The following is a 27,333-nucleotide window of genomic DNA, read 5'->3' on the forward strand; positions in this document are numbered from 1 at the left end:
GTTCATTATGGCTTCTTCTTTTTTTAATTCGTTCGGCGTGTTTCTCAAAAGTTCCCTAGTCAGTTTGATCGTGAATTCCTCTGGCAAGTTTTGGTTTTTTTTTTCGGTGATTCGGATTTTCTTTGATTGTAATGGGAATTCCGGCTGAATTGGGGATTCAGCTAATGAATTCTAAGGCCATTGCCGAAGACGTTCCCAAAGAATTTGACAAAGATGTTCACAAAGCAATTTCCAAAAAAGTCCACATAGAAATATATGAGAAATTTTCAAAAGAATTCACAAATGAATTACCGATATATTCCAGCAGTTTTCCTGTCATTCTCAAAAAATACATATGTGTGGGTAATTTCAGTGAACAAGGCTAAACAATAGACCTGTCTCCCTACTGATTTGGTTCTTCTATTCAGGGCGTAACGTACTAACAGGAACAAAGCCTGCTTCTCAGCTTAGTGTTCTATGGGCACTTCCACAGTTATTAGTTGGGAGCTTCCTCTACCAATGATCATTTTACATGTGTATATCGTGTGGCAGGCACGAAGTACTACATGCTCAAGGAAGTCAAGAAAATGTTCCATTACCAACGAAAAGTTCCTGGACGGATCGGGAATTGAACCCGTCACCCTCAGCATGATCATGCTGAATACCTACGCTCTAACAACTCTTACTATATGGGCCATTACCATTGATTTGTCCACCGTGATGGCTAGAACAATTTGTATTGTTTTCATGATATCTAAAACAAATTTCCAATGTTTACACGATTTTTTGGAAATATTCATCCAAGATTAATATGAGAAAATAACCTTCGATAGATTCATTCAAATCAAAGGGTATTTCTTCAGTCTGCAGCTTGTTGGGTGACCTAGCGATAAAGTTTTTCAAGTGATAAAGTGATAACATTATAAAAAGTGCTTGCTATAACTTCTCCCGATTTTTTTACATATTTTGAAGAGTTTTATCTGAGTAATAAGCCATTGCAAAAGTTCGTTCGCTGAGGTTGTCGGATGCCAACCGAAAGCCAGAATCATCACACATTATTTTGTATGAAAAAGGCATAATCCCATGGCGTACCGGCTGTTGATGATTTACCACTTGGTTGTTGTACCCCATCAAGTTCGTAAATTAAAGCCACATATGTAACATCCCGATTGCTCCAACCAAAATCCGAAGCAGACAACCCTTTTTTTTTACGAAAAACCACTTCAAAGGACCTCCAACAGTCAACCCGTCGACCCAGCAGCACGAAGAAGCAAAAAAAAATCCAATTCCGGTGAAGATTCACCATCACCAACCAACAACCCCAGCCCAGAGAGCGGGCAAAAACACCACGAACCGATCTCCCCGGCTAGTGAATTGTGGTTTGGTAATTTAAAAAATGATTGATTGCCATACATTCAGTGGTGGCGGCATCCCTACGCACACACACAGTTCATCGTCCGTCGCGGCGGCGTCATCCGCCCCAGATCGGTTGATTGCCAGAAGGCAATTTAGTATGTAAAGTTGAACGCGAAATGGTGGTGATTTGTGTGCGTTGCGTATAGCCCACGAGGCTTTTTTCTGCTAGTGAAATTGAGGGATCATGGAACAGCTTTTTCTCTCCGTAGAATTAAAACATGTGGTTATTACTAATGTTGGGGAACTGCGTTAAATGTAGACCACATGTGTTAGGGAACTGAACCAAGTAGTTTATCGATTGGTGGGGAGGAATTATCTGGCCGATTACATAGCATCGACAGCTCGAATAGTCGAATAGATAGCTTTCTATTATCATTTATGTTCGACATTCTTTTTGAATTGTAGCACATTAGTTTGAATTTTTTTTTTCAGATTCATGAAAAAGATTTCTTCAAAGTTCTGATGGTAATTTTTCAGGAATCCATAAAGGTATTCCTGAAGGTTCCTGAAATGGATTCGTCCAGAATCCTGCAAAAAAAATTATCGGAATTATGTGTCTCTTCAGAATCCTGAGAGGAAATGTTTGAAGGAATATTTGAAGGGAAATGTTCAAGAATCCTAACAGGTGCTCTTCTCAAATCCTAAAAGGGATAACCCGTAAAATCCTGGTTCTTCCACAATTTTGAGTAGGATTCCCTCAAAACTTTGGAAGGGAAACTTTTGAATCTTGAGGGATTTTTCCACAATCCTGGGATGGATTCTCTCTAAATTTTGAGAGGTATTGTCCCAGAAGCCTGAAAGAAATTTTCCTAGAATCCTGAAAAGATCTCTCCCAGAATTCTGAGGAGAACTATCGAAATCCTGAGAGGGATGCTTTCTAAGTTCCTCCATAACACTAATATAAAAGATTCCCACTGAATCCTGAGAATGATTGTTCCAGGATTCTAAATAGGATTATCACGGAACTCTGAGAGGAATTTTCCTTGAAATTTTCCCAATATCCCAGTAGTGGTGTAGCAAGGGGGTGCGATGGGTGTAGCCCGCACCGGGTCCCCGGTTTCAGGGGGCCTCCAAATCAATGAAGGTTCCTTAAACCAGTTTGAATAGAGTTCTTAAAAAAGCGAAAGATTCTTATAAGTTCAACACTTCGAAGAAGTGCTAATAGGTATGTGGGGGCCCCTTCGTGATTATCAAGAGTTTTTTTGTAATGGGGCACACAGATGATCATATGTCATGAAGTCCTCCAACAAATCCTTTAGATGAACCTTAAGGAATTTCTCCAAGGATTCTTTTAAAGACTTCTCCAAGAAGGAATCTTGCAGGAGTTCCTCATAGAAAATATCTTTGATAAATTTCTGAGATCATGCTTGATCAGGTATGGCTTATGAATTGATGAATTGATGTATTCTGAAGGAATCATTGGGTTGACTTTGGAGATATTTTTGATGACATTCTTGACAGATTACTACTGTATTTTGAAGTAGTAGTAGAAGTACTAGAAGTACTATGCAGACAATGATACATATTGCCCATTTTACTGGTATTTTACCAGATTTGCTGGTATGTCTGAAACATACTGGAAAAACTTGTAATTAGAAGGCACGAAATGTTGCTAATTGACAAATTGAGAGAAGAAATTTGTGAAAAAAATCGCGTTCTGGTGGGATTCGAACCCACGACTCCGTATTCGCTAGACCGGCGCTTTAACCAACTAAGCCACAGAACAGGTAATGGTTCTGCGGAATAGAAAGCCAAACTGACTCCGAAGCCGCACCGTGAACACACCTATTTCACAAACTCATCTCTCTTTCCGGCTTGCATGCCAATCCACAACACACTCCTGTGTTACTATGAGGAATGACGAAAAGAGTTCCTGAATAAATTTTGAAAGCTACGGGATTTTTGGAAGAATTAATTATGAAATGCCTAGATTATTTTTCAATTGATGTTGATTTGCAAAAGAACTTCTATAGATTTCCACGGAGAAATTTCTGCTGGAAGTCTTGGGGGAATTACTTTAAGACCCCCAGAGGGAATTTGTGCAGGAATCCTTTGGTGATGAATGTGTTCACCCTTGTAGGATTATCTGAAGGAAAACCTTGAGAAATCCCTGAAGGAATCTTTGTAACGTATCTTGAAAAAATCCTTGGAGAAAAAGATTCAGTCTTGACTGGAATTTCTTAAAGGATTCATGAACGAATCATGAAAGAGTAATTGAAAAAATGCATTGAGAATCTTTGGACGATTTCATACAGCAATCATTGGAAGAATTTCTTTAGAAATCTTTGAAATGCTTGAATAGGAAATCCTGGAAAAGACTTCAAAGGCATTGCAAAAATAATTCTCGCAGAAATTAAAAAAAAAACATCTTGGAAGAATTCTTAAAGGATTCCTCTGCTCAAGGGATCATGTGGGGTAGCCCCAAAAGGAATCGTTTGTTAAAAGATTTAAGAAACTCTTGATAGAATTCTTGGGAATACATCCCAACAAACATTGCTGCTGAACAACAGATGAATAAACCGCACTTATACTTAATTTAAAAAAAAAATTGCTGAATAAGCAGTTATTCAGCTATCCTTGTTAGTTGGGATATTGCTGAAGGATTTCCTTCAGAAACACTTGGAAGAGTTCCCGAAGCAATTGCTGCAGCAACTTTCGAAGCAAATTTTGGAGGAATTTGTAAAGAAGTCCTTAAAGTAATTCCTAGATGAATCGTTAAAGATATCTAAGAAAGAGTTCTTGGAGTTCCTCATTTGGAGCAAATGCATGATGAAATCCTTAGAAAATTTTCTTAGAAGCTTCGTGAAGAAAATCCAGACGAAATTAGTGTTATCGCTAAGTAAATCTTTAATTGTATCAATAGATAAAAACCTTGGAAGAGTGCCTAAAGAATTCATTGAATAAAATCCAATACAATTTCTTTGAGGAAATTCAGTGACAATGCTTGAAAGAATTCTTACATTTTTATTATTCCTTTGGAAATTTCTTCTGGATCTTTTCCAGTTGTTACTTTGGAAATCCGTGCAGCAATTCGTTAGGGAATATCTTTGAAAATTTATTTTGAAACTCTGAAAATTTATATCGGAAATTGGTTTGGGAATCACTTAAGTATTTTTTTTTTTCTGAATTTATCCTTCATTATTTTTAAGAAATTCTTTTGAAAATTGTCTCAGCTATTGTGTTTGCAATCCATTTGGAAAAAAAATATCAAGATTTTTTTAGGAACTCAGTTACAAGTTTCATTGAGCATTCCTACGACAATTATTTTTAGAAATAATTAGGCAATTCCTTTGGCAATGGCTTTGCGAACTTCTTCAGAATAGTTTTCTACGGAAATTTCTTTGGAAATTTCATTTACAACTTCTCGTTGTTTTTTTTTACATATCGTTCAAAAAATCCTATGGTAAATACTTTGGAAATAACTTACTTTGGAAATGCATTCGGCAAATCTGTGGAAATGACGGAGTTTTTTTTTTGGCAAAGGCTTTGGAAATCCTTTAAGCCATTTTTAATGGATTTGATCCTAATATTCCTAAAGGATTTTTTTTGGGGTTTTCTTGGACAATTTTTTTGAAAACTATTTCGGCAATTCCTTTGAAATTGAAATTCTACGGTATTACTTTTCGAAATTCTTCGGACAGTAGCTTTAGTAATTTCTTTGGAAGTTTCACCGGCAGTTTCTTTGCTAATATACCTGATAATTACTTTTGTAATTCTTTCAATAGTTCTTTTCGCAATTCATTCGGCAGGTACTTTGAAAGTTCCTTAGTCAATTCGTAAAATTTCTTTGGTAATTCATCTGAAAATTTATTTTGATATTTTCTTACGGAATTTCGTCTATTGTTACTTTTGAAATTCTATGAGATACACTCCTGCGAATTCATAAAACCAATCATTTACAAAGGAACGGCCGAAGAAAATCTCGAAAAATTCCCTAAGGAATTTTCAAATATCTAAGGAAGTTCACAAACTATTCCTAAAAAAATCACAAAAAATGTTTGAAGGAATACCAGTAGATTTTTTATTTGCCTCTGTTCTGGAGGGAATTTCTGTGAAAATTTTTGAAAGAATCCTTACATTTTTTTTATTTGAATCAGTTGATTTTTTGGAGAAATTACAAGAAAATTTATTGGATGAAGTTATAGAGAAACCTTTGGAAAAACCCCCGAAGGAAATTTGGAAAGAATTTCTAGAGAATTTGAAAATTTGAATAAATCCTTGGTAGAATACCAAAAGCAATCCCTGGAAAAAGCCCAAAAGTAATCCTCTGTAGAGCTCTTGGAGAAATTATTGAATAAATTATGCAAAGAATGCTTTATCCGATTGATGAAACCTTCGCAGAGGTTCCTAACAAGATCTTTGAAGAAATTCCGAAAGATTTTTTTGAAGAAATTTTTATGTTTGCGCACGAGCAGGATCCATTAACCGTTGTGGTATTAATGGTAATAATTGAGGCGATTCACGGTGGCTTCTTGCCATTGCAATGGTTGATAGTACACTGACTTTATTTGTCATAGTGTAGAATTAGCATAAGCTTAAATACACAAGAATAATAATTTAAAAAAATGTCATGGATAAGGTAGAATTACATACATATACAAATACATTGATTGTGGGGACATACACTCAATTGCACAAACAATTTAAGAAATTCTTGGAAAAAATCCCGAAGGAATTGAAGAATTCTCGATGGGTATCCTATATGAAATCTTAAACTTGCATTAATCACTTAAAGATGCCTCTAGGCTTTCTTAAAAAATCTTGAAGAAAGTGGCAAGACAGTCTTAGAAGGAATCATTGGAAAACGTTCTGAAATTATTTAATTTTATCTTATCAAATCAGTTATCTGTTCCCTTACTATTTGAGCATATATGCTCCTTATTTCATCCTACTAAACAAAAAAGCGTTGCTGTAATTCTTGAAGATATCCTTGGAGGAATTTCTAAAGGAAATCTTGGAAGAAATTATTAAGAAATCTTGAAAGGAACGCCAAGATGAGTAATGAATGCTTGAGGAAATGCCAAGATAAATTCTTGGATAAATTAATAGAGAAATACTTTACTTCCGTGGAAAAATCTTTTAAGGGATACTTGGAGGATCTCCTGAAGAACTATGGAGGAATGTTTGAAGAAATTCTTTAACCATTCAGTGCGCGCGCTGTTGTAAAAAGTTAAACACTACCAAGAAACCTCGCTTTTCGTATACAGCGCGAGCGCGGTGCAGTTTCGGTTGCTTGATGGCGCGCGTCCTGAAAGGTTAAGGACTTCTCTTCCTCTGACGGAATTCCAATGTAATTTCTTGGAAAAATATCTGGTTTAGCAAAAATTCATTCACAAAATTTTTTGTAGTGTTTTTTCCTAGAATTTCTTAATTCTTTGATCTTCATCGGCTTTGGACTGACTTGCGCTCTCATTACCTTCTTGCTGCAAAATGAAAATAAAATGAAAAAGTGTTTTTTTTTTTAATTCTTTGATCTTATGGATGAATCCTCAGAGATATTATTGATGCAATCCCTGGTGGATTTCCTGAACAAATATTTCGAGAAATACTCGATGATGCCTTTGCAAGAATCTTCTGAAGTACTCTGAAGTACTTCTGAAAACATCCTCGGAGACAACACTGTAAGAATACCTGAAAGGAGTGTTTAGAGAAATATTGAATGACACCCTTGCATTAATTACTTGAAAGATTCTGGAACACAAATTATTATTCAAGAAAGTTTATTTTTTTTTTTTTCAAAGAAAATGGTGATGCAATACTTGAAGTAATTCCTAATTGATGCAATTTCTTAATAAACTGTTCAAAAAAATGTCGATATAATTCTTAGAAAAGAATGTAACGCTCATTGATGGAACTCCGGGATGTATCGCTGCAGAAATCCCCGAAGCAATTCATAAAGGAATACAGAAAATAATGTTTAACCTTCCGTCTGTCAGTTGGCCACCACTGCACCACAAAAGTCGAGAGTTTTTTCAACGTTTTGTACAAAATACAACGGCGTGATTATTTGAGAGTTAGAAGAAAAGATTTATCATTCTAAAATATATATAATCTGTAATTTCCATTGGGCCCCCAAATTTGGTTCCCCACCGGGCCCCCAAATACCTAGCTACGCCACTGCAATATCCATAAACAAATCCTCCCAAAACTCTGGATGCCTCATTCTATTCATTGACACACGATGAACATTTTAAATTTTTCAAATGCGTTTCATGTGAAGTAAACAATCTCAATGTAATATAAACAGATAATGTGGGTTTTCCCAATTCTGTCGAAACAAAATTTTACGCTTATATCCACCAGAACATACATATTCAATCGAAAGCGATACAAAAACATCCATCTCCAGTGGAAACCGCCTATCATTCGATCTCTTCTGCTTATTTCTTTTTTTCCAGAACCGCAACCATCACAAACCCCCCACCCAGCAGCAACCAAACGAGGAAGTCATCGCTCAAGTTGACGAGTCATAGCCATCGCCTGCACTCAGCATTCCCACCGCACTATCTCCAGCCCCAAACCAAAAAGAACTTATAGTGGCGAAACGACGACGACGACGACGACGACCGCACTCGGAACCACCTGTGGAGCGTGGCCAGTCAAGCATCTGACTTGGCAACAATCCCCAGTAGGCCCAGTAGGATGACAGACGGGACGGCACAGGGCCAGCAAGAAATGTGAATGCAAAATTTTATTACACTTGCCCAACTCATGCCACGCCTCCGTCCCCCAATACGCGGGCCGGGCCGGATCCTGCGGAGCGGCACAAGGCACGGAATTCAACAAAAGTCATGAATGCGAAATTTTCGGTAACAACTTTACACTGTGGTTTGGGGCTCCCGCTGATTCCGGCGCGGCAGCGTGCCGCGCTTCTCTAACTCAGTCTCTTTTTCTATCTCGATGGCCCCCTTTCTTTGACTACCTACTGAACGCGATGAAAACGGGAAAAGTCATCGCATGGCACGGTGCCAGATTGGTGCTTTAGGGTGTGACTTTTTAAAGGAAATGTGAATAGTGATGCGAGGTCTGGTTTTCATCAACTGTGTTCAATGACTTGATTCGAACTTGCTCGAGGTTGCTTCGACTTGTTCGTACTCCGCTACCTTGTGCAACTTCAAGTAACATGCTCAAAGAAAAACCACAGTACTTATACGTGTGATTTTGCTTTTATTTTTTCAATCGATGTTTGTTTTCTTCTTCTCCAAACTTTGTTTGGATATTCTTCTGCAATTTCTTCCAAGTTCCACTCAAGTTAATCCTTCAAAAATTGCTATTAATTGGAATTAGAAATTTTTCAAATGTTTGTTAGATAAACATTCACAGAATATTCGACTAATATTTTTCCTTGAATATTAAATTCGATTCTGGATTTCACCAAGAATTCCCGAAAAAAATGGAAGATGGAGGATTTTCAAAAAAAAATCTGAAAAAGATCTCGGTGGCATGGCATTCTCAAAAAAATCGAAAAGAAATTCTGGAGAATTTCCTGAAGAAGCGCCTAGGATCCAATTATCTGCTTAATTTCAGAAATCTCTTAGAGGAATTCTACAATAAATTTCTGATTAATTACCCATAAGGACTCCATTAGGAAATACTCAACAAAACCTCTGCCTGGCGAAACTTCTTCTTAAAGCAACATTTCTGAAAATAAAACTTTCTCTAAAATAAATACATTTCTTGATGAATTCCCGAAAAAAAAAACAAAACTGTTAGACCAGTTTTGTTTTTCGAATCGAAATCAGCATTTTTCTTGAAATTGAGTATGGTGTTTTCTACAGTAGTATGTTTAAAAGTTCAGTCTGCAATTTATTTGAGAGTTAATTCGATTTTTCCCATGAAAATACCTCGAAAATTGCTTTGTGAATTTCTTATGTAATGTTTTTTTGAGAATTGTTCGTCAATTCCTTTGAATAATTTTGCGAATTTATATTCATAAATATTTTCGGTAGTTCCGCTGAAACTCCTTCGGCATTTTCTTGAAGAATTTCTGTGGTAACTCCATTGATATTGTTATGGCATTTTTTTAAAGTTCCTTCGACCTGTGTGTTATTTTTTTGAAGTCCTACGGTAGTTTCAATGAAATTTCTTAAGTATTTTTTTTTATTTTTTACGACCTTTAAAATGACATGACGGTCTATTTTTTAATCGAGATCCCAATGATGTTTTAATTTTGTATACATCAAGGGGAATAGTCGCACTATAAGATGTACTGATGACCATCCTCTTGCAAACCCCCCCCCCCCTTTTTGATGGGTTGTTGAAATAGGTGGCTTTTTTCGTATTTTTCGGAAATGTTCCGTGAAATTGTTTACATTCATGATTTCCGTTATTTAAAAATATGGTACGAAGATCCTCTTGGAGATCCTTGATGTTCACATTACTTCGGTGATCACGACCAATAAACCTAGATAATCTCAAGGCCTACAAGACGTTTTGTAATTGAATTCATATGATCTGTAAGCGCCTGAATGTAATAATCAATGCAATAAATTCATGGGATAATTATACAAAATACTCTTAGCGGGACATTAACGGGTAGCTGTTTTCGGTATGTTTGGATGTACTAGAATATCCAACCTATCCTGGAGTTAAGACTTACTTGGTCAACTAGATCTACCGGTCCAATTTAATACAGCTTTGCAGCTTTTGACCGTTATATTCTGAGTTGCTTTCTTATTGAATGAGAAATACTTTTAAAAGGTTTCGGGGCATTTCAAGGTTTGCAAAATGTCCTGAAGTTCAGGACTTACAAGTTCTACAAAATCTACCACAATTGCCATTGAATCTATGTTAGCGGATATTGCTCATTGTAATCCATGGCACTCCAGAAAGTAACAAGAAAATCTTTTTAATGTTGTACGACATTGTAAGGTATGCAAAATGTCCTGGAGTTTAGGACTTTAAAGGTCTATAGATTCTACCGCACTCACGATGCAAGCTACATTAGTGGAAATCTTTCTAAAGTTGTACCTAACAATATGCAAAATGTTCAGGGGTTCAGGGCTTTTAAATTCTACAGAATCTACCTCAATGGCCGTCCAATCTACGTTTGCAGTAATTGTCCTCTGATATCCATGATGGTACCCAACCTAACGAGTGTTTTTTTTTTTTACGGTGATCGGATATTAGTTTGTTGCATGTCCTGAAGCTCATGGCTTTCAAGTACTATCAAACCTACCACAATTACCTCTTAATCTACGGTTTACGGTCATTGTTCTCCAGGGTACTCCGTAATGCTACAAGAAACTCTTCCTGAGGTTGTACGACATTGCAAGGTATGCTAAATGTCCTGAATTTCAAGACTTTCAAGTTCTACAGAAACTATCTCAATTGTAGATAAATGTACGTTTGAAGTTATTGTCGTCTGAAATTCATGACGCTCTACAACCCAATGAGAAGGCCTTTTTTATGTTGTCGAGTATTGTAACGTTTGTTGAATATTCTGACGTTCAGAACTTTCAAGTTCTACGAAGTCACCATTCAATCTACGTATGCAGTTTACGGCTAATGCTATCCATGGTACTCTGTAATGCTACGAGAAAAACTTTTTGAGGTTGCACGACATTGTAGGGTATGCAAATTATTCTGGAGCTCAGGACTTTCAAGCTCTACGTCTACGGACTCTACCTCAATTGTTATTCAATCTACTTGATTCTGTCTACTTTTTTCTCACTCATGTTTTAAACCATCTATGCAGAAGACGTTCGATCCAGGAGGAATCTTGTTTAATGGTCGAGAAGGTCCCTCTTTGTGCAATAGGGTCATTTTTTGATCCGAACCGTGTACAGTTTCCATCGTGATGCATTAGGGTGGTTAAGAATTTTAGAAGAAGTTCAAATGGAAATCTAGGAAATCCATTCAAATGCGAATCTCTTGGCAGCATTTTTTTTCATTAAATTTCTTTTATTATTTATCATTTTCAAAAGTTTCTACAGAAATTCTTCCAGAATTATCCAGTTGTCTCCAGCAGATCCACCACGGATTTCACCAGAAATTCTTCGAAGATTCCTACAAGAATTTCTTCAGAGATTCCTACAGGTCTTCTTTCAAAGATTCCTCCTTCAAATCCTTCAAAGATTCCTCTGAAATCCCAATCAGGGATTTCACTTCAGAGATTTCTGCAGAAGTTCTTCAATACTTTCTTCAGAGATCCAAGTGTTCTTTCAGAGATTCTTCCAGGTGGATTCAGGAGGTATCCCCAAGAAATCCATCAGGGACTCTTTCAGAAGTTTCTGCAGTGATTCCTATAAGATTAGTCTAGGAGTTCCTTCAGGCATCCTTCTGAAGTTCAAGAATTCCAACAGGAGCTCCTTCAGGAATAAGTCTAGGAGCAGTGCTGAAAATTTCATTTCGTCATATCTAAATTCAACCACCTACAGCCCATTTTAGAAGCTGAACCTGAGAATATGGTATATGAAAAACTTGTGCGGCTAGACCATTTCTACAAGAAAGTCACGAAAAAAACGCTATTTCAAATATTTGTAAATGTCACGGACTACCTTTGAAAAATGCCAAATGATATTCACCGTGAATATCATTGGGGTTTTTCGAAGGTAGTCCGTAACATTTACCTTAAATTTTCGAAAAGTAGTGGTTTTTCCGTGACTATCGTGCAGAACTGGTCTAGCCGCACAAATTTTTCATATACCATATTCTCAGGTTCAGCTTCTAAAATGAGCTATAGGTGATTGAATTTAGATATGACGAAATGAATTTTCCAGCACTGTCTAGGAGTTTCATCAAAAATTCGTCCACGAGTTCTACTCTTCAAGTATCTGTGCAGGAGGTCCTTCTGAGATTCTATAACAGGTTTCCGACTGTCTGATTGTACTACATAAAATGGCTTTCCAGAATTGACAAACAAAATACTGCTATTTGATCTTGTTCATCTGAGATTCCTCCTTGAATTTCTTTAAAAAATACTGTAAAATTTTAACGAGGGATAACTCCTGGCGTTCCTTCGGGGATTCCTCCAGGAGTATCTTCAGAGATCTTTCCAAGAGTTCTTTCTGGGATCTCTTCAGGATTTCCTTCAGAGATTCTGGAGTTCGATCCCGGATTTCTCCAGGAGTTCATTGAGGGATTTTCCCGGAGATCTTCCAGGGATCACTCCTCCAGTTCTTTCGGAGATTTTTCCAGGAAAGCTCAGGGGGATGCATCCAGATTCTGTTGCTAAAAGTTGCTAAAAGGAGTTCCTTTAAGGATTAAGCATTCCACCAGAATTTTTTCGGGGACTCCTCCTGAAAATCCTTCGAGAGATACTCTTGGAATACCATCGGGAATTTCACCTGGGGTTTCTTCGGGGTTCAATTTTGCAGCAATTTGCTTTTTTTCCTGTTTCATTCGCACAGACTTAAGGTGAAACTGGAAGCATTTCCTCACTTTTTACTCTATGATTTTTTAAAAAATAATGAAGCATTATTTTTGAAAACGGTCTCCGTGCAGAGTTAGAGGAATGATCAAGGTATCACCTGGATTTTTTTAACTTGTGGAAAATGATTATCAGTTTTCAAAAACCATTTTTGAACAAAATTGTGATGACTTTTTTTCAGCCAAATTTTTACTTTGCGCAGCAACATCTCGGAAAGTTTACATGAAAAGCCCTTTTTTGAGTCCCGTCCAAAGATTGGAAATTTCAAGAGGAAGATTTTTGTCGAAGACATAATTAGTGGAAAATGTAATTTTCCACATCAAAACCATTTTTCTTTCAAGTGAACAACAGCAGTTTTCATGCGCTTGCGTGTGTGAGTAAGCAACGGACCAGCAGCAGCAGGACGGCTGAGCAAGTCAAACCGGTTTTGTTGGTCGTCGCACAAAGCGGAGACCGAAAAAAACACACGGGAAGGTGGCATCTCGAGTGGGATAAATGAATGAAATTCTACGGCCAACGTAAAGCAGTTGCATTTTGCTGAAGCATGACCGTAACTTTCTCTTTGTACGATTTAGTTTTCTCTGTGAAAGATATGTTTTGGAAATATTAAAATACATCATCAAATAATGATGCGCATGTTCTTGACTATTGGCATAATCGTTGATTGTATGGACATAAACGATGCATATTAGAGAAGTGAAGTGTAACAAGGTCAATAAAAATGTTTGAATATGTTTTTAGCATTATCGAGAATGAACATATTCGTAGGTCAGCCGCTGATTACGTAACAACATGTGAATTTGTTGATTATTCAATCAACTTTTATCAACCAGTTTAAAAGTTATGTGTGTTGTTATTATTATTATTAGTTTATTAAAGACACTTTTATACAAGAGTGGCATTCGTTTCGGCTGTGTGTTGTGAGAGTGAGTATTTGAAGATATTTTTCGTTTTTTTTAAATGGTATATCTGAAAATTCATAACTTCTGAGCGTCTTGGCTACTTTGGATGAATGTTTCACTATTTGCTGTCGCAAATGCTACAATGTAGTACATAACTAAAATATTCATATTCTAGTGAATCCGCACGAAACATAATTCTAGAAGCTAATAATGAATAGCCATTTTCTGTGAGGGGCCGTTCATAAAAATGAAAATATATTAGAACTCCACTGGCGCTATAATCACTTTTGTTGTTTAATTATTTTAATAACTTTACTTGTAATAATTGATTATTTTAAACTGTTCATCTTGTAGAGCATCTTTTGTTTTGATAAACAAAATTCATTTGACACTTCTAGTATCGCTACTGCCGCTGGGCGTGGCAAACTAGATGTTAGTCCCACGAACCGTCGCTAGTTATTCTAATTTCATAAAGTAAGTAGACCAAATAAATTCATATTTGAGTTTTGTGCCTTCAAGTCTAAGTTTTTGTAAATAGTGTAGCTTTGGGTATTATCGGCAGGTTTGTTCTCTTCGTCATGGGGGTTTTGTCGGCCAAATTGCGTGAAACGGTCATATAATTCAGCTTGGTTGGGAATGATTAGAGGCCCATTCTGATAAAAAAAACCTCAGGACGAAGACAACAAAACTGAAGAAATAGTGTAAGTTTCCCCATATCATGACTTTTGGGATCAATATAAATTTCTAGAGTGCGTATGAGGGTAGAAATATTTCTGAAATAATAAATATCAAAATAAATTGAACCAAGGTAAATATTGAATTGAGAGAAACCAGACAGGATAATGAAGTTTCAAGAATGCAGCTATGGATTTTGAAGGAAAATTATGGTTTGAACAAGAAGTGGGAAATCCAAAGAAAGTGGAAGCGGACAAGAAGCCGGGGTTTCTAAGGGCAAGGTTTATGTTATGAGAAAATACTGACGATGTCGGAAGACATGAAAAGTCCATTTTGATTAAGTTAAGGATACTTGAAACAAGATGGTGCTCCCAGGTATAAGAGATTCCCAGATATTCGTTAAATATTTTGCAACGATATTTTTTCAAAGGATCCTTTAGGAATCCTTTAGTATATTCTGACAGAAAATCTTTCAGTTATTCTTCCGAGTATTCTTCCAAAAATACTCAAAAGGTTGCTACAGAAATTCACCCATAAATTCTTCAGTGGTTTTTATAGATATTCCTTCACAGTTTATTTTTCTCACGATTTAAAGATTGTTCCAAGAATTCCTACATAGATATTTACAGTATTTCATCACGAGATTTCATCACGAATTATTTCATTGGACATTTATCAATAGACCCTTTCAGACAATTTCGAACAGGTTTTTTTAACACTGTCGACCAAAGTTTTTTTTAGCGATTCTGCCATAGGATTCTCCAAGAATTCCAGATCTAGCAAGACAGTTCTTTCAGAGTTTTTCTTATGCATTTCCTTAAAAAATCTCATTGAATTATTCCAAGATTTGTTCAGAATCTCTTCCAGAGATTCCTCGAAGAATTTTTTCGGCTTTTTCTAAATATTGTCCCAGAGATTTTTGAGGAATTTCTCCAGTACCTTTTTTGGGTTTTCTTGCAAAGAAACTACAAGAAACTCTTGAAGCGAGATATCAAAACTCTATTCTTCTAGAAACTATACAAAAGAAATACTCTGGTATTCTTTAAAGATTCAAAGTGATTCCTTTGGAGATTCCACCATGAATTCCTTTTAAAATTTTACCAGAAAGTCCTTCAGGAGATCCTCCAACAAGTCCACAAGAAGCACTTACCAAGCTACTTTCAGAAATTCCTTCATAAACATTTATAAGAACTCATTCAGAGATTCTTCCAACAACATATAATTCATCCAGAGCTTTATCTGAGAATTGTCTAGGAAAATATTCTTCCAAGAATTCTTTCTCCTATCCCTCAATATCCTTCAGAAATTTCCACCAGAGGAACTCGTTCAGTGTTCTCTCAGAGATTCAGCCAGAAACTCTTCCAGAGATTTCGTAAGCGATTCCTCCGTAGAAGTTCTCTCAGGAATAACTCAAGAAATTCCGCCAGTAGTTCTTTAAGTTATCCAATAATTCTTCAAGAGGTTCATCCGGAAGCTCGTCCAAAGGATCTTCCAGAATTCAATCAGGAGATTCCACCAAAGATTTCGCCAGTGATTTCTTCGGGGGTTTCTGAAAGCTTCCTTCAGGAAGAGAGTGCCTACTGTAGTTGCTCCAGAGTGTCCTTCTTTCAAAAATTTTTAGGAGATTCATTTGAAATGCCTCCAGGTATTGTTTCAAAATTTTCCAGCAATTAATGTTCTTCTAGAAGTTTTTTTTTTCATACAAATCCTCCAACAAGGAATTCCTAAAGCGATTCTTTTAGAAATAATTCAAATTCCTTGTGGAAAAGGGACTCCTCCGGAAATCCCTCCAGGAACTCCTTCAGATATTTCAAAAAGTTCGATTTCATTTGATTTTAATTCCAAAGACTTCGACAAGAATTCTTCCAGAGATTCCTTCACCACGAAGTCAAGGAGCTCATCTACACATTCCAATAGCATTTCCGCAAGCAGTTCTTCAGGATTCCTCCAGAAGTACCTAAAAAATTTCGTCAATATTATTCTCGAAAGGTTCTTCTAAGAATACCTTCAAGAGTATGTCCATGTGATCGCTACACTGTTTCCTCTTTGAATTTTTGCAGAAATACCTCTAGGAGTTTCTTTGGAGATTCGCAAACATCTGTTGAGCAGTCTCTGGTGGTTACACGGGAGTATTTCTGGAACAAATCGTGATTGATTCTTTGCAGGAAGTTTTTGTTAAATTTCTTCGGGATGAAAGAACCTCTAGAGTAATTCCAGGGAAAACATTTTGAGGACCGTACGGAGAATTCTCTACTGGAGTGTCTGGACAGCGTGGACCTGGTATGATGGTTGAAACTATCACGCCCAGGACCTGAATTCAAATCCCACTCGCGACATACTCACAAAATGTAAGTTCTTCCTTAGCAAGGGAATTAAAGCTGTGGGCCCGGAGACGAACTAGCCCCGGGCTAAAAATTTAGAAATAAAGATAATTCTCAGGATTATTTTCCGTTAGGATGTCTGAAGCAATTCTTAGAACACATAGAGAAGATATGGTGAAGTTTATGGAAGAATTTCGAAGAATGGACGAAGTATTTCAAAAGGAATTTATGAACGCATCTCTGGAAGGACAACAGAAAGAATTCCTGATGAAATCTTAGAAGCAACCCTTATAGAAAGTCTCGAGGGGAGTTCCACAGGAGTTTCAGAAGGGATTTATTAATATGTATCCAAAAGTTATTTCGGAAGAATATTTAGAATAATTCCTGGAAAAAAAATAAACAATTTCCAGATGAAGCTTCAAATGAATGTGTAGGGGAACTATTGTGAAAATGTTGCATGAATCAGTATATGAGTTCCTAGGAAGATTTCTGGAGGATTTTTGAAAGTAGCTCGAAAAATTCTTTCTGGAATCTGTGGAGGACTTTGTTGTGGATTTTCAAAAGGAATAACTGGAAGAGTCTTTTTAAGAATTTTAAGATGAATCTTTTGAAGAATTACAGAGGAAATATTTAGAATCATTCCTAGAAGCAATTTGTTGTCGTAACTTTGCAAGAAACCAACCAAGGGAACATTTGAAGAACATGCCTGGAATATTTTCTTAATCAATTTTATGAGGAAATCTATAGAACTATCCGAGGAATATCTGGAAGAATTTCTGAGAAAATCTTTGGAATAGTGACGAAAATTTCAACTGGAAAATAATTGATTACACTAGTTTACAAAATAAAACGAAAGTTGTGAACTTTTGTCAACGACCAAAGTTTTTGAAGCACAATTTAGCGCTGATTTCGAAATCGTGCTTCAAAAAATTTTAAGTAGAGCAGTTTTTTAGTTTTAGCTCAATATCGAGTTTTACAATTTTTTAAAATATGAAATTTACTAAAATTAAAATATCTTGCGAAGGAATTTCAGGAGGAATCTGCGAAGAAATTCATATAGGAATCCCCGAAACAATTCCAGGAACAATCCGTCAAACTAATTCGAGGAGAAATCCCCGACAGAAATCCAGGAAGAATTCCCGAAGGACTTCTTGTTGTAGTCCTCGATGGAATTCCAGGAGAAATCCCCGAAGTCATTCCAGGAGGAATCTCCGAAGAATTTTCAATAGAAATCCCCGTAGAGTTTTCAAAAGAAATCACCGAACGAATTTCATGAGAAATCCTTGAAAGATTTCCAGGAAAAAATCCTGAATAATGTTCAGGAGGCATCCCCGAAAGAATTCCAAAAAGAATCTCGAAGAAATTCCATGATAAATTCCCGAATGAACTCCAGGAGGAATCCCCGAAAAAAATCCAAGAAATAATCCCTAAGTGATTTCCAGGTGCAATCCCTGGTGTAACTCAAGGAGCAATCCCGAAGGAATTCCAGGAAGCGCCCTTGAAGAAACTACAGAAAGAATCTCAAAAATTTTCTGCAGGAATCACCAAACGAATTCCAGAAGGAATCACCGACGAATTCTAGGTGGATTATTCGCAGAAATTCCAGAAGGAATCTCTGAATTCCATGAGAAATCCTAGACAGAATTCCAGGAGAAATCCCAGAAAAACTTTTAGTTGTGGTCTCCGAAGGAATTCCAGGAAGAATTCCTGATCGAATTCCACAAAGATTCCTTTACTTTAAGAAATTCCAGGATGAATTCCTGTTGGAATTTCAGGAAGAAACTCCGCAAGAATGCCAGGAAGAATCTCCCATGGAATTTTAGGAGTATTCCTTGATGGAATCTTTGACAGAAGAATCCCCGAAGAAATTCCTAGAAAAATCCTCGTGAAAGTAATTCCACAGAAAATTTTCCAAGAAATTTGTTGAGGAATCTCCAAAAGATTTCTAGGATGAATCATAAAATGGCATACAGGGTGAATTCTTGCAAGAGTTCCAGGAGGAATCCTCGAAGGAATTCGATAAGCAATTCCGTGAGGAATTCTTGATGGAAGTACTGGAAGAATACCTGAAGAAAAAAATTTTGAAAAAAATTACAGGGCGAATCTTTCTTTTGAAATTTGGTGAGAAATCCCCAAAAGATTTATAGAAGGAATCATTGAAGGACTTACAGGAGGAATTCTCGTAGGAATTCCAGAAGCAATTCCCAAAGAAATTCCATGAGAAATTTTCGATGGAAGTCCAGGAGAAATCTTCGAAGAAATTCTAGGAGAAATTTTTTAGGGGATTACTTCAGGAAATCCTTCGGGGATTTCTTTGGAGATTTCCCCTGGAATTCCTTCAGGGATTTCTCCTGAACTTCCATCGAGAATTCCTCATGGAAATCCATTGGGAATTGCTTCTGGAATTCCTTCGAGTATTCCTCCTGTCCATGAATCCTTCTATAAATCTTTTGGGGATTTCTCATCAAATTTCAAAGGAAATTTTCTTTGGAATTCTTTGAGATTCTTCCTGTAATTCTTCGGGGATTCTTCCTGGAATTCATTCAGAGAATCTTCCCGAAATTCCTTCGAAGACTTCTTCTGGAATTCCTCCTGGAATTCGTTCGGCGATTCCTCCTGGAATTTCTTAGAGGATGCTTCCTGAAAATTCTTCGGAGATTTGCTCCTGGAAATCCTTTCTCTTTTCTGGAAAGATTCCCCCTGGAAATCTTCCAAGTATTCCGTGGAATTTGTTCGGGAATTTCTCTTGATATTTCTTCGGGGATTTTTCTTCAAAATCCTTCGGGAATTCCTACTAAAATTCCTTCGGGGATTTCTCCTGGAATTTCTGCAAGAAATCCTACAGAAATTCGTTCACAAATTTCTCCTAGAACTCCATCGGGGACTACAACTAAAAGCCTTTCGGGGATTCCTCCTGAAATTCCTGTGGAGATTCCTTCTAGAATTCGTTCGGGGACTATATTCTGGAATTACTTCGAGATTTCCTCATGCTATTCCTTTCAGGATTCCTGCTGGAATTCTTTGAAACTCTTCTTGTTTTTCCGTCGAGGCTTCTTCCTGGAATTCCTTCGGGATTCCTCCTGGAATTCCTGATTGAATTCCTCCTGAAATTTATTTGACGATTCCTCCCAGCCTTCCTTCAGGAAATCCCCCTGAATTTCCTTCGAGGATTACTCCTTGAATGCCTTCGGAGATTCCTCCTGGATTTTTTTCGGAACTACTCCCAGATATCATTCAGAGATTTCTCCTGAAATTCGATCAGGGTTGCCTCCTGAAAAGTTTTCGGGCCTTTCCGTTGTAATGTTTCTGGAAGGATTCCTCCTGCATCCCCATTCGCAGATTTTTCTTGAAAATCCTTCGAGGATTTCTCATGAAAATCCTGCAGGAATTCCATCGAGGATTTCTCTTGGACTTCCTTTAGGAAATCCTCCTGGAATTTGTTAGGGGATTCCTTCTGGAATTCCGATGAACACCAGGAGGAATCCATGAAGGAGTTCCAGGAGCAATCCCCGAAGGAACTTCAATTCCCGAAGGAATTCCAGGAGGAATCTACAAAGGAATTCCAAGAAAAAAACCCGAAGGAATTTCAATCATCGAAGGAATTCCGAAGAAGAATCTCTGAGCGAACTTCAGGATGAATCTCCGAAGGAATTCAAGATGTAGTCGCTGTTGAAATTCCAGGAAGAATCCCCAAAGGAGTTGGAGGAGTATTCAGGGAAAAACCTGAAGGAATCCTCGAAGCATTTCTAGAAGCCATCCTCGAAGGATTTCCAGGAGTTAATCACTGAAGAAACTCCGGACACAACCCTCGAAGGAATGCAGGAAGAATCTCAAAGAATTCTAGCAGGAATCACCAAAGGAATTCCAAAGAAAATTTTCTAAGGAATACGATGAGGAATCCCCAAAAGATTTCTAGAAGGAATCATAAAAAGACCTTAGGGGTGGGGAGGATCTCGAAAGAATTCCAGATGTAATCCCCAAAGTTATTCCATGATGAATTCTCAATGGAAGTCCAGGAGGAATCCCTGAAGTAATTCCAGGAGAATTCTTCGAAGAAATTCCAGGAATGGAATTCCTTTGGAGATTGCTTTTGGAATTGCTTCGGGAATTCCTCATGCAAATCCTTTCCCTTTTCTGGAAAGATTCCCTCTGGAAACCTTTCGAAGATTCCTCCTGGAATTTCTTAGAAGATTTTGTCTGAAACTCTTTCAAGGATTCCTCCTGCACTTCCATCGAGAATTCCTCATGGAATTCCTTTGGAGATTGCTTCTGGAATTCCTTTGAGGATTCCTCCTGGAGCTCTTGCGAGAATTACCACTGTATGTCCTTTTATGATTTCTCCTAGAAATCTTTAGGGGATTCCTCATCAAATTTTCTTTGGAATTCCTTTGGTGATTTCTGCTGGAGTTCTTTGAGATTGTTCCAGTATTTCTTCGAGTGTTTACCCCGGAAATTGCACCTTCGTAGATGGTTTCTGGAACTCCTTCGAGGATTCCTCCAAGAATTTCTTCGGGGATTTCTCCTGGAATTACCTCAAGGTATACTCCTGAAACTCCATGGGGAATTCTTTCGGAGATCCCTCCTGGAATTCCAACAGCGACTACTTCTGGAATTCCTTCTGGATTTAATCTAGGAATTCCAGGAAATTCTTCTGAAAATTATTCGGGAATCCCTCCTGGAATTTCTTCGGGGACTACAACCAATAGTCCTTTTGGAATTCCTCCTGGAATTCCTGTGGATATTCCTCCAAGAATTCGTTCAAAAATTCCTTCTGAACATCCTTCTGGGATTTTTCCTGGAATTACTTCTCGGATTCCTCCTGGAATTACTCCGGGAATTCTTTCTGGGATTCGTTCGGAGATTTCTTCTGAAATTTCTTTGGGAATTCCTGCTGAAATTCTTAGAGATTCTTCTTGTAGATTCTTCGAGGGATATTCCTGGAATTTCTTCGGGATTGTTCCTAGAGTTACGTCGGGAATTGCACCTGGAATGTGCTAAGGGATTCTTTCTTGGAATTCTTTGGGAAATTCCTCCTAAAATTGTTTCGGGGAATCGTCCTGAAATTTCTTCGGGGATTCCTCTTGTAATTTTTTCGGGGGTGCCTCCTGAAAATTCTTCGGGGACTCTTCCTGGAAATCTTTTAAGGATTCCTCATGGAATTCGTACGAGGATTTCTATTGAAAATTCTTTGGGATTTTTTCTTGGGAAATCCTTTGGAGATTCCTCCTAGAATTTCCTCCTGGGATGACTTCAAGGAACCCCTAATTCCTGGAATTTCCTGGAATTCCTTTTGCGATTACTTCTGAAATTTATTCGAGGACTCCTCCTGGACTTCCTTCGGGGATTCCTTCAGAATGTTCTTCAGAGAGTCCTCCTGAAGTTCTATCAAGGAATACTCCTGAAAGTCCTTCGGGAATTCTTCCTGGAGTTCCTACGGGAATTTCTCCTCTAATTCGTTCGGAGGATTGTTTCTGGAATTCTTTCGGGGATTCCTGCTGATGAAAGTTTTCCCCAGGATCCCCGTTCTGAGTCTTTTCTTGAAAATCCTTCAGGGATTCCTACTGGAATTTCTGCAGGGATTCCTACGGGAATTCGTTCGAGGATTTCTCCTGGACTTTCTTCAGGAAATCCTTCTGGAATTCCAGGAAGAATCCCAGAAGGAAATCCAGAAAGAATCTTCGAAGAGCTTCCAGAAGTAGTCCTCGATAGAATTCCAGGAGGAATCCCCGATCGAATTCCAGAAGGATTTTCTGAAGAAGGTCCAGGAGAAATCCTCGATAGAATTCCAGGAGGAATCTTTGCTGAAATTTCAGTAGAAATCACCGAAGGATTTTCAAGAAAAGTCCCCGAACGGGGATCCAGGGGGAATCTTTCATCAGGGAGAATCCTCGAAGAAGTTCATGTAGGAATCCCCGAAAGAATTCCAGGAACAATCCCCCAAACGAATTAGAGGAGAAATACCCGGAAGTAATCTCGAAAGGAAGTACAGGAGGATTCCTCGAATAAATTTCAGTAGGAATCCCAAACGGAATTCCAGGATTTCAGGGAATCAATGAAGCCACTCCAGGAAGAAATTTCGGGAGGAATTCCCGAACGATATTCAAGAAAATTCACCAAAGGATTTTCAATGGAAATCCCCGAACGAATTCCATGAGGAATCCTTGAAAGATTTACAGGGGAAATCTCCGAAGAATTTTCAGGAGGCGTCCCTGAAAGTATTACAAGAAGAACCCCCGAAAATTTCCGAGAGAATTTTCAGAAGTAGTCCCCGAAGAAATTTCAGAAAGAATCCCCAAAATAATTCCAAGAAAGAATCCCTAATCGAATTCCAGGTGCAATCCCCGACGGAACTCTAGTAGCCAGCCCGAAGGAATTCCAGGGAGAACCCTCGAAGAAACTACAGGAAGAATCTCTAAGAATTTCAGAAGGAATCCTCGAACGAATTCTAGGAGGAATATCTGCAGGAATTCCAGGAGGAGTTCCCGAAGTAATTCCAGGAGGAATCCAGAAGCATAATTTAGCGCTGATTTCGAATCCGTGCTTCAAAAAATTTAAAGTGGAACAGTTTTTGAGTTTTAGCTCAATATCGAGTTTTACAACATTTTAAAATATAGAATTTAATAAAATTCAAATATCTTGCGTTTTGTTCAACCAATTTTAAATCTTTTTCCATAAATAAAAGGCTAAATATAATACCATTCGATCATCTGAATACAAGTTTTGCTTCAGATTGATGAAATTTAAGATATTTGCGAGTTTTGGGGACGATCTCCCTAAATTTTAGCAAAATTTTCAAAAATATATGAAGAAATGTATTTTTTTTCAATGAGAAAAAAAAAACAATTTCAAAATTCTTTCTCAACGATTATTTGACATATCATATGTAGTCAAGTTGCAGTAAAAAATTCAGCTCAATCGGAGCATTGATTGCGGAGAATGTGAATGCGTGAAGTGAGCGACTTTGCTTAAAAATAGAACAAAAATCGATTTCAAATCATCAACCTTGGAGGATTGCTCTAGAACTTTTTTTTAGGAAATCCTCCTGTAATTCGTTCGGAAATTCCTCCTAGAATTCGTTCGGGGATTCCTACTGGAATTGCGGTGGAAATTCAGGAGGAATCAATGAAGGAGTTCCAGGAGCAATCCTCTAAGGAACTTCATGAGGAATTCCCGAAGGAATTCCAGGATGAATTACTGAAGAAATTCCAGGAGGAATCCTTGAAAGATTTCCTGGGGGAGATTATTTTAGAAAGGGGAAAGGATTCCCAAAAAGAATCCCCGAAATACACGCACGCTTACCGCTTCAGCAGTATCAGCTCTATTCACTCCTCATATCAATGGTAAGATTTACTTGACTCCAATAAAAATGATCCGGGAGAACTCCTTGAGGAAGCCAAATGTTTCTTGAAGGATCTTCGGGATTGAATCTCTTGAAAAAAGTCCATAGGAAATCTATGTACAATGCTTGGAGAAATTACTTTAAAAATAAAAAAAATACGAAAAAAATCGTAGAAGAATTGAAAATATCATAAACAAATTCTTTTAAAACTTCAGGATAGAATCTATAGAAGAATTCAGATGAAATTTCTGAAAAAAAAATCCAGGAGAAAAAAGGTTATATTTTTAATTATCTATTTCTTTTTTGATTCATTTGTTGATTTATTTATTCATTAACATATTTATTTCTTTAATTTTTATTTATCAATTTATTTATTTATTGATTTTTAAATTATTTATTTATTAATTTATTTGTTATTTATTAATTCATTTGTTTATTAACTTTTTATTTATCTATTTATATATTGGTATATATATATATATATATCGTTTCATACATTTATTTTGCTATTCACATTTATTTGTTTATTTATTTTTTTATTCATTTTTTTCTTCATTATATTTTTTACAATTTTTTAAATCTATTTATTTCTTCATTTATTTGTTTATTTCTTCACTTATTCAATTTATTTATTTATTATTATTTTATTATTATTATTAATTTATTATTTAGTTCAATCTTTTCATTTATTTATTTACTAACTCATTTATTTGTTCATTTATTTATTTGTTTATATGTTTATTCGTTTATTCGTTTATTTGTTTATTTGTTTATTTGTTTATTTGTTTATTTGTTTATTTGTTTTTTCGTTTATTCGTTTATTTGTTTATTTGTTTATTTGTTTATTTGTTTATTTGTTTATTTGTTTATTTGTTTATTTGTTTATTTGTTTATTCGTTTATTTGTTTATTTGTTTATTTGTTTATTTGTTTATTTGTTTATTTGTTTATTTGTTTATTTGTTTATTTGTTTATTTGTTTATTTGTTTATTTGTTTATTTGTTTATTTGTTTATTTGTTTATTTGTTTATTTGTTTATTTGTTTATTTGTTTATTTGTTTATTTGTTTATTTGTTTATTTGTTTATTTGTTTATTTGTTTATTTGTTTATTTGTTTATTTGTTTATTTGTTTATTTGTTTATTTGTTTATTTGTTTATTTGTTTATTTGTTTATTTGTTTATTTGTTTATTTGTTTATTTGTTTATTTGTTTATTTGTTTATTTGTTTATTTGTTTATTTGTTTATTTGTTTATTTGTTTATTTGTTTATTTGTTTATTTGTTTATTTGTTTATTTGTTTATTTGTTTATTTGTTTATTTGTTTATTTGTTTATTTGTTTATTTGTTTATTTGTTTATTTGTTTATTTGTTTATTTGTTTATTTGTTTATTTGTTTATTTGTTTATTTGTTTATTTGTTTATTTGTTTATTTGTTTATTTGTTTATTTGTTTATTTGTTTATTTGTTTATTTGTTTATTTGTTTATTTGTTTATTTGTTTATTTGTTTATTTGTTTATTTGTTTATTTGTTTATTTGTTTATTTGTTTATTTGTTTATTTGTTTATTTGTTTATTTGTTTATTTGTTTATTTGTTTATTTGTTTATTTGTTTATTTGTTTATTTGTTTATTTGTTTATTTGTTTATTTGTTTATTTGTTTATTTGTTTATTTGTTTATTTGTTTATTTGTTTATTTGTTTATTTGTTTATTTGTTTATTTGTTTATTTGTTTATTTGTTTATTTGTTTATTTGTTTATTTGTTTATTTGTTTATTTGTTTATTTGTTTATTTGTTTATTTGTTTATTTGTTTATTTGTTTATTTGTTTATTTGTTTATTTGTTTATTTGTTTATTTGTTTATTGATTTAAAAAGTATTATCAGTTCAACTTATTTTTGTTGTTCAAATATCGGCGTGATTACAATACTCCCCATTTTCGCATTTCAAGCACCTCACTACTACCAAGAAAATTTGAATCCGCTCATAGCGCACGCTGTTCCCAACGGAAAAGCCTCCAGTTTCGCCTTAAGAGCAGAATCTATGCGAATTGAAAATTCTGATAGAATTTTTGAAAAGAGATTTTTACAGGTTCAAAGCATTTAGTGGTTCAAATTTTTTCAGCAACTCCTTCCACTATTTTCCAAGAATTACCTCCTGGGATACCAATAGGTTATTTTCGATAACTCAAGTAATTTTATTTTGGATTCTGAAAAAAAACCTTTTATGATTCCTTCAAGAAAAAATCTGAAGTTCCTCCTGCTAAGCAGCTTATTTTAACTTTCCGAAAATTTCCTACCGGGCTTCAACCAGGGCTTTTTGTCCTCAAATCTTACTAGGATTTATCCAAAGATATCATTTACAATTCCTCTCAAGATTCCTTGAGAAATGCATTTTTATACTTTTCCAAGAATTCTCTCTTAGACTATTCTAAAAAACAAAAAAAAACTCCTGGGAAAATTTGCTTTGGAACCATTAAACATCTGAAGAAATTCTTTAAATGTCTTTTGGAAAATTCTTACCGGATATTCTGGAGAAATTACGGGAAGAAATTCTGAAGGGTTTTTCAAACATCAAGGATAATTATCCGATTGTAGAAGAAATCTCCTGCAGAAATTTTAGAACAAACTTTTGATGAAATTTCCAAAATTTACTCTTGTGGACCTTCTCAACGAAATCAATGGAAAATTTCATGTATATATGTGCCTGGCGGAATTCCTTCATAACGTAAAATTCCTGAAACCACTTCCGAAAAAAACAAAACAAATCTTAACCAAATTTCCAAAGATGTTCCCAAAGATAGTTCTGGAAAAAAAAATAAATAAAAAGTTTTTAAATAACTTCTAAATATGCTACTGGAGGAATCCCGAACGAATGCTTAAATTTATATAAGAAGTAGATTTGGAATAAATAACAAATAACCTTTTTGATGAATTCCCGCAAGAATTCTCGGAGAATTTGCCAAAGAAATTATTGGTCAGAGAATTCCAAGGACCTCCTGGAAACATTTTTGGATGAACTTTTGGAACAAAAAAACAAAAACTTTTAAACAAACTCGTGGAAAAAATGAAAGAATTGCAGGAAAAAATCCTGAAGGAATTTCCAAAGAACAATTGCAGAAATTTACAAAACAAAAAAGAAATGGATTTCTCTGGTTCTCTGGTTCGTCTCTCTGGACGAAATTCCAATACTTCTGAGGGATTACCGGGAGAAGCTTTTAGGGGATCTGCTGAATAATTTTCGGCGCAAATCTCTGAAGAAACTTCTAGAGAATCTTCCAAATAAATCTGTAGAGACATTTCTGATGGAACTCCTAGATAAATCTCGAACTGA

At 35.8% G+C, this 27,333-nt stretch overlaps 1 protein-coding gene across 1 annotated transcript in view; it reads left to right on the forward strand.

The window, feature by feature from the left end:
* Positions 1 to 18,944, forward strand: part of LOC109622842 (5-hydroxytryptamine receptor-like) — a 668,994-nt gene extending 650,050 nt beyond the window's left edge. Inside the window, exon 12 of the mRNA XM_029870762.2 lies at positions 7,794 to 18,944. The gene's annotated coding sequence lies outside the window, so the exon portion shown is untranslated. The remainder of the gene's footprint in view (positions 1 to 7,793) is intronic.
* The last annotated feature ends 8,389 nt before the right edge of the window (positions 18,945 to 27,333 follow it).

Source organism: Aedes albopictus, chromosome 2, assembly GCF_035046485.1.
Source record: "Aedes albopictus strain Foshan chromosome 2, AalbF5, whole genome shotgun sequence".
NCBI lineage: Eukaryota > Metazoa > Arthropoda > Insecta > Diptera > Culicidae > Aedes > Aedes albopictus.